Here is a 15,051-nt window from a genome sequence, read left to right on the forward strand (position 1 = left end):
ATTTTCAAAAACAGTAAAATCATGATTCTAATATAATTATAAAATGAACATATGTTAAAGGTTTTATTTTATTTACAATGAAGAAATTGAGTAGATGTTATAACATGTTCAAAGGAGAATCCAAAGCACAGACATATTTATAGATCAGGAATATTGAAATATATGCTTAGATGTAAATAAAACCAGTTTTTCCACTAGCTCAGAGGAATGTTATCCCCAGGGAAAAAATCATTTGCGTGTTTCTAGATAAAATGCATTTTTCATTGCCTTGTATTTACAAGGGTGTAAAATAGCTTCCACAGAATCAGAATGGGATAATGCAGAAGTTGTCTGTACACAATGCATAGTTTTCCTTCAAAATACATTTTTTTGTTATAGTCTCTCCTTTTTGATAAAACGAATCTCAAAGAAAGACTATTCTTGACCACAAAATCAGGCTGATCCCATTAGTCTTGGTCTGATTATTTGTATAGGCACAGCAAGAAATTTAGTTTACCAGAGAGTGTAATGGTCCAGTGTAATGTCATCAATACCTCCTCTGTTCTGAACACTGTCTTCCATTTCGCTCTTTTGTGCTTTAGAAAAATTAATATGTCAAAATGCCTTAATGACATGCTCATCCCACCAAAAAATTACCCCCAAACCCCTTTGTCAGCAACATGCTTAAGTTGACTGGCCAACTCAGATCTCAAAACTCTGGTGTGCAAGTCCATGTGAGTTTCTGAAACCCAAGCCTTGGGGCCCAGGTGACTCCAACTGCCAGGGACCTGCTTCCCCCACTTACCTGACCTGTGTCCACCTCTCTGGGAAGGCAGGCAGGGTCAGAGAATCCCTGGAAGTGGTAGAGAGTCAACTTTTCCAGCACTGCCCCCTACACTCTCACCCAGGAGATCCTCATTTTCAGGCAGAACACTCCCCTCACACTTGGCCCCTGGTGACCAGAATGGATTTTCTCCTTTAGAAAAAACACACATACCCACGGAGCCATATATATAAATTTTTCTTTTTGCATTTAAATATAAAAATACCACTCTGTTTTGTGTTTTAAATGAAAGACCAAGCAGTAAGATGTTTTCCCTCTAAGGTAGGTCTATCCATCGTCTAAGCCGGGCTATCTTCAGGCCTGGAGGGGCCACCCAGGAGCATGAGCGGGTCCTTTCCCGCCAGGCCCCCACTCACTCCCTCCGCTCCTAATTCTTGGTTTCAATAGAAAGTTGATTATAACCTTGTAAGAAATGCAACTGCCCAGGCTCCTTCCAAGAGGGGTAAGCCTAACCCGACCCACTCAGTCAGTATGCCCCAACCCTTCAGCTACCTCAGAAAAAAAAGTCTTTCCCTCCCTTCACATATGCTGTGTCCTCTGCTGGGATAGTTATGTGTGCTCGTCACTCACACCTGATTAAATGAAAGCAGTGGTTATGTTTCCTCAACCCCCTCCCCACTAACTAAAGCTTCAGTGATGGGGGGAGAAAAGAGCAGGAGGGTTTGAATGGGTGTGAAGAAATTAAGAACTTGACCCCTCAATCCTGGCCAAAGAAAACAAGAGATATTAACTGGGTGTGACAAATAAAATGAGCACCTTGATAGTCCACCCTTTGAGTTACAGCTATTAGGACAATTGAGAGGTGCAGAGGGAGTGAGGTGCAATATGAGGGGGTGCCATGGCTGCACATCTTGTCCACTTAGTTTTTGTACTGGAAGGGCTCGTGGCCAGTTTCATTCAGAAGACATGTGCAGATGAGGGCTGTCACCTAAAAGGGGTCACACTTGGCAGAAGGGCAACAATCTTCAAAGTAGCCCTTCTCCTGGCCAACAGTCCAGAGCAATCTGATGCATCCACGCTGGCTGAAAAGTCATTGACGTTGGCAGTTTCTCGGTATCCCATCAGCCCCCAGGCGTTACCCAGGCTCCCTAGGGGTTGTTGGCACAGAATATAGTACTGACCCTACTTAGGCAGTCGCCCCACTGCGACCTCAGTGTACCTCAGGCGGTTCTCCACATGGCCTTGGTGCTGAAGTTAGTAGTGTGACAGCCAGAGCCATTCCAGTTCCCAAGGATGGGCTAGGGTCAAAGGTTGCTGTCACTCCAGAATCTTCACATTCACGAGGCAAGGTGAGACGGGCCACCGAGAGTTGATCTCCCATTTCCATTCTCTCACAGGTTCCTATCTGGAATTCTCACTGGGATGGCATGACCTCGGCATTTGTCCCCCCAGTCTTGAGCCTCGACAATACCCTGTGGTAGGCTCTGTCCCACCCCACAGCAGTATGGACCTTGCCACCCAGGGAAGTCATTGGAAGGCCACCCAAAAGGGTGCCCATCTGTGCCCATGAGAGTAAATTCCTGCTTCATTCCAAACCAGGGGTGCTGGTTGCTCACCATGTCCATTATCCTTTTACAGGTGTGCCTTAAATTGGTCTCTGCTGGCTTTCCATTGTACTTGAAGACTTCACACAATGCCAGTTTGTTAGGGTCCTTGCCGAAAGGGTTCCAAAACATGGCAGCAGGAAAAAGATTCATGTCACTTCTGGAGCCTTCAGACTGGAAAATGCCAGCGCCACCAAAATTCCACTCAGGCAGTTCTTCTATGTACTTTGGCCCACTGCCCCGCGTTCCGGCCTTCTCCAGTACCATCGATCCAGATACACATAGCTTGGACCTTCTCGCCCTAAGGTAGGGAGATACACACCTGCTTGGTGCCTTTGATTAAGTGGGAGCAAGCAGCAGGGCGGGCAGGCAGAGGGCTAGGCCTGAGAGGGGCTGGCGGTGCAGCTCAGGGGGTCCCTTTTCTATTCTAGCCATTCCCATTCAGCCCTTTTGTACATTAGCTTCTTTAGCAAAGCCCCTATAAGGATTTAAGTTCATATTTCAAATATCTATTAAAATGTCCAGGCCCTGCTGGTGATTTTACCCACAGATGCTACTACTCGGTCAGAACTTTTCCAGCTTGTCCATACTGCAATAATGTTTTTAAATCTAAAATCAGATCTTCATTTTTAAAAACCCTATCTTACTTTGAATCTAGCATACCAAACTCAACGTCATTTTGACTTTTGATCATGTTATCCTTTATATTGCTATGCTGATTTTGAGTCATCTGCAGAGATGAGAGCCTGTCAGAGAATAAGGAGGTGAAGGAAGGTTGCACGCCTCTGAGGTGTCAGGACCTAGACAAGGTTAGAAAATCAAAGGCGAGGGTCAGGAGATGGGCTGAAGAGGGGATAGTTAGAAGCAACCACATTCATACTAGTTATCTTAATAAATTCTTATTCCCCTCTGTCTTTTCAAGACACCTGTGAGAGAGCAACCCCACACTGGGGAAACGCTAACATTCTTATACCCCAAAACTATCTATATAGAATACTGCCTGTATATTACGTTTCATATTCTCTTGGAATTATAGGTATACAATTCCTATCATTTCCATCTAAACATTGTCTTTTTATTTCTCAATGTTTTTGCAAGAAAACCTGTGCATTTCTCCAACCTGGATGAGAGAGAAATACATCTGTACGGAGCATCACTTCCTGACTCTTTGCTTAATACTCATCTAACAGGTCTGATATTTTAGTAATTCATATAGCACTTATTCTAGCTGCATTACACCTACAAGGATAAATTCCATTTTGTTTTCGAAGTCACAAATAACCTTTTGTAACGTAAAGAGCCTGAATATAGGGCCTCTGGTGCGCAACAGACTTCATCCCAGCTGATTGGCAGGGAAACTTTTTGTTTGTTTGTTTGTTTTAAAGATTTATTTATTTATTTTATACAAGAACCGGGGTACAGGCCAGATGCGTGGGAGGGTGAGAGGATTCACCAGAAACAGAGTGGGGAACAGAACAGGCAGACTACACTGCTGAGGGGAGCAGCGGGCGAGACAGGAAAGGTCTGCTGCGCCATGTGGGACCCTCACAGGTCGGCCAGGATCAAACCAGCACTGCACAGGCTGTGGACAGCTTCACAGTGCGGCGTTCAACCACCTGCGCCACCAGGGGAGGCCCTGGCAGGGAAACTTTAAATAGTACTTTTCATACAGTGATTTATTTCTTTTATAGTTTAGTCAACTATCATTTCACTGATATTTCACCATCTTATGAAGCAGGATATTATCAGATACTTTGAGATTGTTTTCATAAATATTTACTTATTTGATAAGAATATTCTTTTGGATGACTGTCATACTGAACTCAGGTATATTTGAAATTTTGTTTCATTTTTTTTTTAAATGAAGTACCATTGTTTTTACATCCTTGTTAATGTTTTGATAGTACAGGATTTCTACCCTCAGGTGCTCTCCCACCACCATAGCACCCATAGTCCTCTGCCACAGTTTATTGTGCTTTCTCTTCCTCCCTACCCCCTTCCTCACCCTTCCCCCAAGCCTTCGAAACTGGCAGTACAAGGATAATGTGAAATATCTCCCAATCTTGGTTTCTTTATGACTACTCTAATCTTTGGGGTAGTCATTAGTCTAATTTTTCTCATTTCCCACACATGGCAGATCCTAGAACAAACTGAAAAAAAAAAATCAGGTGAGGACAGTGTGCTATGATGAAACATTAATGTTACATGAATTTTAACCTTGACTTTGTCACCAAAGTGCCATGCGACTTTGGAAAGTTTCTTCCCCACATTGAATGTCAAGGTGATAAAAGAGTGTTTGTTTGTTTTAGTTCAAGTGATCACATCTATTGTTTGGATAGTATTTCCGCTGGCATTTATCAATTGCTTGCTCTATTATCATCACAGGGTCCTTAGAATGGAGCTGTCTTTGAGTGAGACACATTCTGTAGTAATGAAATCTTGCTGTGCTTTCTGTGGTGTCTAATGCAGGCTTTCTGTAAGGTGAAAAGTAGTGACTGTAACCATTATTTCCAGATGCAAGTTTAGGGATTTTGTAGCTAGCAATCTCATTGATAGGAATGCATTTCCAAAATAAGCATCCTGTAATCTTTGGGGTAGTCACTAAGTTGATGGACAGAGACTCCAACCAGAATTCTTTCAATTTCCTTGCTTGTGATTGGTCTGGTCAGGTTTTCTACTTCTTCCCTATTCAGCTTCAGATGGTTGTGTAATTCAAAGAATCTGTTGTCTATCTCTCCTAGGTTATTGAACTTGTTGGCATAGTTGTTGCTCATAGAAGTCTCTTACTATTTTCCGAATTCCTCTAGTGTCTGTTGTAACTTCAGCTCTTTTGTTTCTGATCATTTGAGTTTTTTCCCTTATTTTCTTAGTGAGCCTAGCCAGAGATTTGTCTATTTTGTTAATTTTTTTAAAAGAACCAACTTTTGGTTTCATTAATCTTTTGAACTGTCTTTTTTATTTTGATTTCATTTATTTCTGTTTTAATTTTAACAATTTCCTTTCTTCTACTGGCTTATGGTTTTGTTCTTCTTTTTCTAGCTCCTCAAGGTGGGAGATAAGGTTTTTATTTGAGCTCTTTTTCGTTTCTTGATGTGGGCCTCTATTTCTACAGTCTTCTCTCTTAGTACCTCTTTGCTGTGTCCTATTACTTCTGGAACATTGTGTCTTCACTGTTATTTTCTTGAGGTATTTTTGGATTTCTTTTTTAATTTCCTCATTAACAGTGATCTTTCAGTAGTGTGGTGTTCTGTTTCCAGTGGAGCAAGAAGATGTGATATAGATACACAATGGACCACCACTCAACGATCAAAAAAATAAACTCATGCCATCTGTGGCAGCATGAGTGGAGCTGGAAGAGATTATGTCAGAAGGAGAAAGACAGACACCAGGTGGTGTGATGTATTTGTGGAATATAGAGAAACCAGAGGAAGGGTCAGATAAAACCAATCTCAAAAACTAGCCCTTGAAAACAGACTATAAAACTGAGACATTCAGAGGGAGAGGGGAAGTGGATGAAGCAAGCAGCAAGTGGGGAGGAGTACAATGGACTATGGTGGTGGCTTATGGGTGTTTTGGTGGTGGGAGTGCTATGGTATCAGCACCACAGGAGTGGGGGGGTGGGGATCCTATACTTCCTAACAACAATGTAAGCCAGCATTACCACAATAAAAACAAGAAAGAAATTGGTTAGGGTGGTCGCCTCTGGGGAGGGGAACTGAGTTTCAGGGTTGGGATAGAGAATCACTTAGCCCCTATATATCTTTTTGTGTTATTTATTTGTTTATTTTTTAAGATTTATTTATTTATTTATGCATACAAGAACTGGGGTACAGGCCAGTGGTGCAGGGGGTGAGAGGACTCACCAGAGACAGAATGGGGAGCAGAACAGGCAGACTGACTGAAATACACTGCTGAGGGGAGCAGCTGGTGAGACAGGAGAGGTCTGCTGGGCCATGTGGGTTGCTCTCTAGCCGGCAGGAGATCGAACTTGTGCTGCAGAGGCTTCACAGTGCTGTGCTTAACCCCTTGTGCCACCAGGGAGGCCCCCATTTTTAGTGTTTTAAGGCCATTCTAATAGATGTGTGTGATGGTATTTTGTTTTTAACTTTGCATTTCCCTGATAATGAGAATCTTGTTATATGCTTATTGCCAATAGTGTATCTTCTTTGGTGAGTGTCAAGGTCTTTGACCTGTTCTTTAATCAGATGTTTGTTTTCTTTTTTTAATAAATTATTTAATTTTATATAATTTTTACATCATTTTCATTTTTGCATAATGTATGCATTTTCATTTTGGTTACATTCACCATACAATTCCCACCCCCTTTTTCTGACCCTAATCTCTCTTCTCCCCCCACCCCCCACTGTAGTGTGTCTCTGGTCTGTAGTTGCTTGTTGATTTTGATTTTTACTTTATTGCAATTAGTCTTTTTCCTGGTCCCTTATTTAGGTTTTCTAAATTCCTGCTATGAGTGAGACCATCTGGTATTTTTCTTTTTCTTTCTGGCTTATTTCGCTGAGCATAATCCCTTCCAGCTCCATCCATGTTGCAGAGCTTCTGCACAGCAAAAGAGACAATCACAAAAACAAAGAGAAACCCCACCGACTGGGGAAAAATTTTTGCACACAACACTAATGATAAAGGACTGATCACAAAAATCTACAAAGAGCTGATGAGACTCAACAAAAACAAAGGAAATAATCCAGTCAAAAAATGGGCAGAAGAGCTAAAAAGAAACTTCTCCAAAGAGGAAATGCAAATGGCCAACAGACATATGAAAAAATGTTCAACATCACTTGTAATCAGGGAAATGCAAATCAAAACTACAGTGAGATACCATCTTACCATCTTGTGAGAATGGCACATATTAAAAAAAACTAGCAACAACAAATGTTGGCGAGGATGTGGAGAAAAAGGAACTCTCCTGTACTGCTGGTGGGAGTGCAAGCTGGTCCAACCACTCTGGAAAGATGTTTGTTTTCTTAATGTTGAGTTTTGAGAGTTCTTGGAATATTTTGGCTGATAGTCCTTTATCAAATATCCCTTTTGCGAATATTTGAATTGCTTAGTTCCAGGAGGTATTTTTCTTTTTTTCCTTTTTTTAAAGATTTATTTATTTGTGCATATAAGAACCGGGGTACAGGTCAGAGGTGCAGGGGTGAGAAGATTCACCAGAGACAGAGTGGGAACAGAACAGGCAGACTGACTGAAATACACTGCTGAGGGGAGCAGCAGGCGAGTGTGGGGAGCTCCCTGGCTGCTGGGGATCAAACTCGTGCTGCAGAGGCTGTGGATTTCTTCATAGTGCTGTGCTTAATTAACCCCTTGTGCCACCAGGGAGGCCCTCCAGGAGGTATTTTTCATTTTGGGGCCAATTCTTTCAGATTACCTACATAGACAATCATGTAATCTATAAATATGGAGAACTTGATGTTTTCCTCCCTTTTCTGTATACCTTTTATTACCTTTGCTTACCTTGTTGCTTTCGCCATATTATTCTCTGCAACGCCACTGCTTTGTCTTTCCTACCTAGCAAGATGGATCTCAACATTTTAATCTCAGCCAACTTTGATATTTTAGTTTCCTTTTCTTAAAACTTCTGCCTGTATAGGAACAATATTTTTTTCATATAATCAAAGGTTATGCATTTCCAGAAAATATTTATTGGGTTTATCTGACGTGGGACACTATGGGAACTGCAGAGAAGAATATGCTACTGATCTATTCTTTTTTTTTTTTCTGAAGATTTATCTATTTATGCTTACAAGAACTGGGGCACAGGCCAGAGGTGCAGGGGCGAGAGGACCCACTAGAGACAGAGTGGGGAGCAGAACAGGCAGATCCACTGAAATACACCGCTGAGGGGAGCAGCGGGCGAGCCAGGAGAGGTCTGCTGCTCCATGCGGGCAACTCCCTGGCCGGGGATCAAACTTGTGCTGCAGTGGCTGTGGACAGCCTCATAGGTTGAGTCTTAACTCCCTGTGCCACCAGGGAGGCCCCTACTGATCTAGTCTTACCTGTGCCTTTGTGCACATGGGAAAACATGTCTGACCTCTGCAGAGTAGCCAGTCCTCTCCACTTTGACCCTGGATATTCATTCTAGAACTTGTTTTTACTACCACTTTTTAAAAAATAAAAAAAAAATTAAATTAAATATTTAGTGAGTTAATCAAATATTTTCGTGTTTACAGTTTCCGTAAACAAAGAATTAGCTTTAGTTTCTGTCCCTTCACTTTAAATATGCCATTAGTTGATTAAGAGTATGACCAAGTCTTCCCATCTGAGCTACAAAGTGGGCATTTCCCCGATATTGAAAACTGTTTATCTCTGCTTGAGTTTTCCTAGATTCAAAACTATGAACTTCTAGCCTCTTTTAAAATGCCAAATAGAACATTAAAATAATCAAATCTTAAAAATGAGTAGAAAAAGTGATAACTTTAAAAAAACAAGCACACCCCAAGATTTTAAAAGGCCAAGTTCTGTTCCTATTTAAATGTCTGAAATTTCTCAAATCAAAAAATGCAAGAGTTAAACCAACTTAATATTGGCACTGTCAGTTATCTATAATGTCATAAGGTATCTTTCTTTCTTAGTTTTACTGTTTATCCCACTCTGACAATACATCAGAATGCCAGTCAGAATATTTTCTGACTAATTGGAAATCTTAAGTTAGCATCTATATTTTTCCTGAACTCTTTTATATATGCACACATAAATATGGACATGGTAGATAATTTTACTTTGTCCTCTATGTGTTAAGACCATTTGTGGGTTTTTCCTTTCTCTTTTTCTCTAGACTACACCTTTGCATTCCACACTGGAGATACCTGCTAACTCTTCAAAGTTGTAAAAGCAACATCCCCCACTCTATCCTCCCTTTCTCTTCCTTTGCTTTCTCCCTCTCCTCCCCTTGATCCCAGTTCTAAGTGTTCCTTCTCTTAGCTTTGAGGCTACTGGTAAGGGTTCTTTTATCACTGTGTGAGCCTTTAAATTATGTCTGTACATCAGAAGAAATTTTAGCCCTTATTCTAGTTCAGACAAGGAACACACTAGAGTCCTTCTCTCTTCTCACAGAAGGAGCCTATTGGTAATAATATACATAAACTTTGCTGTTTAGTAAGAGCAGCCACTCACCTAGTTGATTGGAAACCTCAGTAATTGCTTTTTTTTAAAAAAAGAAAATGTGATTCACTTCCCGAGCTCTAAGTGAGAGATAGTCTCTCCAAAAATTTGAGCAAGATCTATATTAATGTCCAAAGTGTTTGGCATTCCCTGAATGCATTATGCAGGCCAGAAGGTTCATTAACAGTTTTGAGATTTGAAGATCACGAGTTTAGAGGTCACTAATTATATATATGAGTGATTTATGAGATCTAGTACATGAGTTTTAAGGAGATGTTGTGTTAAACTAATCCTGAATTCTGATAGATACGTAGAGCATGTCTGGAATGTCAACCATAACACTGAATGAATCACCAACATGTGGACCTCTTCGGAAAAATGAACTTGACACAGATGTGCTTAGGAAAGCAAAAACACTCATTGAAATGACTTGTCTAAAACAAAGAAATGATCCAGGCTAACAAAGCTAAACATTAATGAGAAAATATGCTGCTTTCCTCTCTAGATATTATCCAGTTTCTGGTATTTGGTCACTAGCATTCATCCCTTAGAAGCATGAACAGATTCCTTAACATTGGTGAAAATTAACAGGTAGATTTTGGGAATCTCAGAATGTTAGTTAGTGGAGAACTTAGAAGCAAGTCTATATTTACTAGTGCACAGTGAGTTAAGATCAAACCTGGAGATAAGGTTTCTTCAATCTTTTTTAGCTCTAGGGTGATTTTGCTGCTGCATATTAGGCAATTCTCATAACTGTACTTTGGGTTTAAAGTCTTACTATTGTTATTGACATAGCCACTGTAAGAGTAAATAAAAATCATTGGGTCTGCTTATAAAGGGCAAATAAAGCATTTTTTAGGAAACCCAATTAACCAAGAATCTTTACTCTAGCCTTTTGGAATGTAAATAACTCTTTTCAAGGGTCTGAATTTTACCTTCTTTGAAATGTAAACACCCAGCAAAGTCTTCCCAGCACTGTGGTTGCTTAACGTAGGTGTTTATCTCAGGCTGTAATCTTTTGCTTATAGAGGAGATAAAAGAAGTTTTATTATTCCCTCTGATGAAAGCAATTAACTAAATCAAATAGCTATCTCAATTCTCAAGTGAATTTAGGATGAACTATATGAAAAAAAAAAGCACAAATAATGCTGTTAATCCCTCTTATAGGACACAAAAAATTTCTATAATACCTGAAGGACATATGTTATATATGGTTAAAAACTGTATAAATGTTTGTGAAAATGCCAACTGGGGTGTAGGCCAGATGTATGGGAGGGTAAGAGGATTCACCAGAGAGAGTAGGGAGCAGTACAGTGGATTTATTGAAATACACTGCTGAAAGGAGCAGCAGGGAAGACAGGAAAGGTCTGCTGCAGGGTATGCGGGTTAGCTCCCTGGCCTGGGGATGGAACACAGCCTGCAGTAGTGATAGCACTGAGACTTCACCCCTAGGCTACCAGGGAGGCCCCCTAAAAATGCCCTGACTGTATAGTCTCCCAGAAACTGTCTGTGCACACATAAATTGGATATGAATATTCAACAATAAAATATCATTCTTTCTTCACGCTTTATAGGAGGATACTCTCTGCTATTTGTTGGATTTTTTATTCTTGCAATACTAGATATCCACAGGTTTGAGGCAGGGTAAAGAATGTCAAGGGTGCAGGCCGTGCAGTACATGGTTATCTAGCCACGAAAATAGCTAGGAACCTGAACTAACATTTGCATCAAAGGTCAAGACAAAGATCAGAAACCAGGTCTGCAAACAAAAGACATAAAATTGATAGATGCATGCAGTGGGGTAAACCTGGGGACAAGCATGGGTAGAAATGAAGAAATTCAAGGAGAACCAACCAAAATCCAGAAAGACAAAGTAAAGAGGTAGCTAGAAGTTCAAGCACAGCCAGAATTTTTTACAGAAGCCAAAAGGAGTGGGTAAGTCAGAGAGCAAACATATTGCCCCTTACCTTAAGAGACCTGGCTCCAAAGCAAACTCGTAGCCAAAAGATTCACACATTTTCTCAAAATGCATGTCAATTGCAGAATTGGTCTGTAATTTCTAGAAAAAAATGTGAAGGTAGGTCTTGATTTTCATCTAAAAAATGAAATTATTTCTTTTCTATTGGAATTGATGCCTACTCTTGTGTTACTTTTTGATATTTGGGGAGAATGAACTTAAAATAATGTATGCAGCAAATTAAAGAGAACTGTTGAGTCCAAATTTAGTAAGAAAAAAAATGAACATTACTGGAGAACTTGTTTAATGAATTGTGCTAATAGCATGCAGTGGGAAATGATGTCGCTATTAAAAAGGGTAGTGTTCTGTTCACATGGAAAAATATCTATCCTTTATAATTTTTTTAATCAGACAGTGCATCCTGGTAAGATTATACCATACTAGTTGTTGGGGCCAGCGTCTGTTTGCTTGGTATCTGTCCTGTACTGGTTGTTACATATCTTTAGTATCATCTTTCTGTATATGCATAGAATGTTTACCAGAAGTCTTACTGTGGTTATCTCAGAGTGGGAACAGTTCCTAGAAATTCTGCTTTATTCCCCTTTAAACAAAGGAACATGTTAATCTACTTTGCGTACTTGCAGCAGAGTGGACAGAAGTGAGTCTCCATCAGAACCACCTGACACTTTTAAAAAGTATAGATGATACGTTTCCATCCCCAGAGGTTTTGTTCTAATTAATTGGCCTTGGTGAGATCCAAATAAGAATATGTTTTACCAATATTAGCACAATAACAAATTAATAGTAATAATAATAAATAGATAAAACGTATTGTAAATGCTCCCCAGTAAATTTTATATGTACTCAGAGTTAAGAATCAGCCACGGTTGGGAACATAGACTAGAGAGCTGGACTGCCTGGATTTGAATCCTGGCTCTGTCAATTACTCCTTATGTGACAGTGGGCAAAATACTCAACCTCTCTGTGAAGAAATGAGGATTTTAGTAACATGTATTTCTTAGGGGTGTTGTGTGATTACCTGTCATACACACACACACACACACACACTTAGTAAAATTGTACAAAGTATTATTAATAACGTTAGCTATATTATACCAATTCATTTTTATAAACATGGAACTGATCATATCACTCAGAAGTCATTCCTTATTTCCCTACTACATACTGGATTACATGGAAACTTCTCACCTTGGCATGTCAACTTTATTTTCCCTTTTATCCTTCACACACCCTATAACATAGCCACATAGGACTATCTTGTTATTCAAATTACCACAAGCTTTAAGAAGATAACAGTGGTTGAACGCTGGGTTGCGAAGCTGCCCGCAGCCTCTGCAGTGCTGGTTCGATCCCTGGCTGCTCCCCAGCCACAGGAGGAGGGTCCCACATGGCGCGCAGACCTCTCCTGCCGCCCGCTGCTCCCCTCAGCAGTGTACTTCGGTCCTTCTGCCTGCTCTGCTCCCCGCTCTGGCTCTGGTGAATTCTCTCACCCTCCCGCGCTTCTGACTGTACCCAGTGCATGTATAAACAAACAAACAAACAAATAAATAAATAAAACATGCCTCTATTAAAAAAAAAAAGAAGATAACAGACTACCAAAAGCATGATTGGTGGTTACATATAGGTAATGACAATGGGTCCTGGACAGTCATTTATGTGTGTCTATTCCAGAGGTAGCAACTATATGGTATCCATATTCCTTTCTGTACCCATGATAGCGTGAGTGATCAAACATGATTTCTTTACCACTGAGTCTTTTCACCACAGTCCTCTGAACAGTTAAGCTACTCAGCCAGATATGGTGCCACAGACTATGTCAAACCATCCTTCATCTCTTCAAAATCTACAGCTCATCCATCATCTTAGTGGCATCTTCTGGTTTTAATTTCTTTAAACTGAGGTCCAGCTGATTTCAAGGTGTTGGGAATATTTCTTCTCCCCTTACCAACCACACAGAAAGTCCTTTCATTTTGTGGGGCTAACATAAAGCAACAATGCTTTCTTTGATTAAAAAATGTGAGATGTCAGCCATCATCAGTTATAAACTGTAAAATGCAAGATTCATGTCTTTCCTCTCTCATTTTCGTCCTCTGTGTTCTGTATTCACATTTGCACATGGACTTGCATTCTGGCCAAATGTGATGGAGCTTTTTTTGTTTTGTTTTGTTTTTAAAAATTAATACCATTAATACCAAGAGGGCACTGACTGAGGTGAAAACTCAGAAAGCCTGGCCTCTCTTTTTCCAAAAAGATTTCATCCAAAAGTGAGAACACTCTGTTGGGATTCCTCAGAACCTCTTAGCCCTGGAATATTTTCAGGGAAAATAGTTGGAATTCAGGGAGAAAAATAGATTGCCTGTCTTTCTCAGAATGCAATTGTGTCTTCACCTTCCCAGCACCAGTTGATGAGTGCTTGAGACCGGATTCAAGGTCTGGCTGGCTGCTCTAAAGTCCATTATCTTTCTATAAGACAAAACCTGCTGTTAAAACCGACACACCGCCACTTACCTTATAATATCTATCTCAAAGTATTTTCTAGAATGGAAAGATAAAAAGGAAAGAAAGAAAGCTAACATTTACTAAGTGCCTACTAGAGGCAGTCTTTGTAGGAAGTACTTGACATAAAGCACTTTATAAATAGCAAAGCACTTTTCAAATTTTATTCATTATACTGAAAGGTAAAGTTAAGCTTATTTTTACCACCCACCAGTACTTTCTTTATCAGCTCCCAAGAACTCCCTTTAGTAACTCCTTAGACTTCATCTCTCTGATTATTCAATGTCCTTCTTTTGTCCCTTAATTTTTGAAGGAGACTCTCTTGTGTCTGCCTACCTTTCTCCAGTTTTTTAAATCTTTTTCCCTTTCTTCTCCTCATCAAAAATTATTTGTTCTATGTCTCATTAATTAATGGCTTAGCTAATCAATTTATTAACAGGCCTTCTCTTTCTGGAATTTAGTGCTGAAGACAGATGTCTTAACACAAAACCTTATGTTTTATTATTATTATTATTATTATTATTATTATTATTATGTTTATTGAGGTAACGATTTTCAGCACCGTGTATGTTGTAGGGATAAAGGTTCACACCTCTACAAATGTATGTGATCACACCATACCTACCACCAAAGCCATTAATCCCCACCACAGTCCGCTGGGCTCCCTCTTTTTTGTTCTCCACATTCCATCCTCCCTTCTTCTGTTGGCCTCAGTTAGGCAGTCAGATTTCAAAGGTTTGCTTTGGTTTGGTTTGGTCTGTTCCTTTGTTTTGCATATTCCGCGTATGAGTGAAGTCATGTTATTTGTCTTTCTCCTTCTGACTTTTTTCACTTGCATAATTCCAAGTTCTATCCATGTTGTCACAGATGGTATTTGCAAAGGTGTGGAGAAAAAGGAGCGCTTGTGCACTGTTGGGAATGTAGACAGGTCCGACCCCTAGGGAAAACAGTGTGAAGGGTTCTCAAAATATTAAAAATAGATCTACCAAATGATCCAGCAATCCCTACTCAGGTCTCCTGGAAAAGGATTTTTTCAGAGGTGTAGCCAACATCTCCTTATTTCTAGACGGCTGCTTTTGTTTTCCCCC

At 40.1% G+C, this 15,051-nt stretch overlaps 1 pseudogene; it reads right to left on the reverse strand.

Moving 5' to 3' along the window:
* Positions 1–1,682: 1,682 nt before the first annotated feature.
* On the reverse strand, positions 1,683–11,521 carry LOC129145902 (glutamine synthetase-like; annotated as a pseudogene).
* Between the last annotated feature and the right edge of the window lie 3,530 nt (positions 11,522–15,051).

Source organism: Talpa occidentalis, unplaced genomic scaffold (genome assembly GCF_014898055.3).
Source record: "Talpa occidentalis isolate TD23 unplaced genomic scaffold, MPIMG_talOcc4v2.1 talOcc4.15, whole genome shotgun sequence".
NCBI classification, from domain to species: Eukaryota; Metazoa; Chordata; class Mammalia; order Eulipotyphla; family Talpidae; genus Talpa; species Talpa occidentalis.